The sequence below is a fragment of the Rhinolophus ferrumequinum genome, chromosome 8, assembly GCF_004115265.2.
Source record: "Rhinolophus ferrumequinum isolate MPI-CBG mRhiFer1 chromosome 8, mRhiFer1_v1.p, whole genome shotgun sequence".
NCBI lineage: Eukaryota > Metazoa > Chordata > Mammalia > Chiroptera > Rhinolophidae > Rhinolophus > Rhinolophus ferrumequinum.
In genome coordinates this window covers 88,206,710-88,208,898 of record NC_046291.1, presented here as the reverse complement: position 1 = coordinate 88,208,898, position 2,189 = coordinate 88,206,710, and the positions used below count along the sequence as shown (strand labels likewise).

Sequence of the window (2,189 nt, the reverse complement as noted above, 5' to 3'; positions counted from 1 at the left end):
CAGCCTTTGATCTAGTGACAGCTGTGTACATAGGAAAGAGGGGAAAGTAAAAACAAACAAAGAAAATAAACTTTGCTCACTTTTAAATGAAACATATTGGTAGTTTAGTTTCTTCACCATAGCTCAAATATTACTGTTAGTGACTCTGCTTCCTTTTAGTATCTTTGATGGTGTAAGCTGAATGGCTTAGAGTTCTGTTTCATGTTTTTAACATATTAACATTTGTTTTATTTGCATCTCTATTTTGATTTGATCCTTGTACAAATTCTGTGTGGACCTGCTTTTATTTACTCTGTAACAAGTCTTGTGAGTAAGGCTGCATCATTATCATGTTGTTTCAAAACTACCAAATGCAACCGTCCATGTTCAGATCCTGCTTCAATGCTCAAGAGCAAAAACAATCTTCTGACAGATTGTCCCTAAAAATGAGAGAAAAAACCTGTCTGGTACTTGAGCAAAACAGCATTTGCTGATAGAATACTCTAGCTCTGGAGTCAATGCTTGGTTCCCTCCTAGGTCTTATGAGCACCTAGCCAACCGCCTCGGGGCAGATGCTTCTGCAGGATTCCCTTCGGAGCAGATTCAAGATTAGCATCCAGACACCACCCAGACTCCTGGAACTGGCGGGAAAGAGCCTGCTGAGAGACGAGGCCTTGGCCATCGCATCTCTGGAGTATCTGCCCACCGAGCTCTTCCCGCCACTGCTCATGGAGGCGTTCTGTGGGAGACACAGAGTCCCTCACGTCGATGGTGCTCGCCTGGCCCTTCACCCGCCTCCCTCTGGAGGGGGTGGTGCCTGATGCAAATGCCTCAGAACAAGCTACGTTGAATGGGCTTCACATCCTGCTTGCCCAGAAGGTTCACCCCAGGAGGTAGAAACTGCAGGTGCTGGATTTATGGAATACTGGTCAGAACTTCTGGAGCATGTGGTCTGGAGCGAGGGCCTAGGTGAGCTCACCGATGGGACCGGTGGCTGAGGCCAGTTCCAGGATGAGGAAGCACTTGGCCCCCTTGGATGTATTCATAGACCTTAGCTGCAGCGATAGGACCTGGGATCAGTTCTTCACCTCCTAGCAGAGAGAAGGATCACTCCACCTGTGCTGTAAAACGCTGAAGATTTTTGTGGTGCCCATCGAGAGTATTAGGAAGGTCCTGGCTATGGTGCGGCTGGACTGCATCCAGGAGGTGGCAGTGAATTGCACCTGGAACCTGCCCACCCTGGGGTGTTTGCTCCTTACCCGGGTCAGATGAGGAACGGGCACACTCTCTTTCTCTCCCACATCCACATGCTGACCTCTGAGGAGAAGGAGCAGGGATGGCATGTCTCCCAAATCACCTCTCAGTTCCTTCGGCTGCACCACCTCCTGAGCCTTTATATGGAATCTCCCTCCTTCCTCGAAGGCCGGCTGAACCAGATGCTCACCTACCTGCAGATGCCCCTAAGGCCCTCTCAATAACTAACTGCCTGCTTACTGAATCACACTTGAAGCATCTGTCCCAGTCCCCAAACCTCAGTCAGCTAAAGGACCTGATCTGAGTAGCATCACCCTGGCCAATTTCATTCCAAGCCCCTCCGAGCTCTGCTAGAGAAAGTTGGAGCCGCCCTCCAGGACCTGGACTTAGTTTATTGTGGGATTGTGGACTCCCAAGTCGAGGTCATCCTGCCTGTCTTGACCGCTGCTGCCAGCTCAGGACCTTCAGCATCTCCGGGAACGCACTCTCCATGGCCACGGTGAAGCTGCTGCGTCACACGGCCCGTCTGCGCATTTTAAGCCTAGAGCTGTACCCGCCCCGCTGCAGAGTTACAGCTCTGAGGGGGCTCTTGAGATGGGGAGATTTGCCCAGATTCGGGATAAGCTCATAGAGATTTTGAGGGACTTAGGACAGCACCAGACCCTGTCCTCACTGTGGCAACAAGCCATTTTATACCCCTGTGATAGCCCTGCTTAGAGGGGTGCACCGAGCAAAAACTTTCTTCTGGGCACTTGGAAACTGAAACGTAGGATTGAGGTGCTTTATAAAGGGAACACACGCCCATGGTTTCAGACATATGCTCACTGCAAATGGGAAAAGGAAGGTGATCCAGCTGGGGTGCAGGATTGTAGGGGGAAATGTTGACTAGGGAAGTTAATGGGACCGTAGGGAACAAGTGTCCTAGAGAGTCAGGAACATGAGCCTGAATTGCCGGA

The 2,189-nt window shown here is 50.4% G+C and overlaps 1 pseudogene; it reads left to right on the top strand.

The window, feature by feature from the left end:
* The first annotated feature begins 551 nt into the window (after positions 1–551).
* LOC117025590 (PRAME family member 12-like) lies at positions 552–1,950 on the top strand (annotated as a pseudogene).
* Positions 1,951–2,189: the final 239 nt, after the last annotated feature.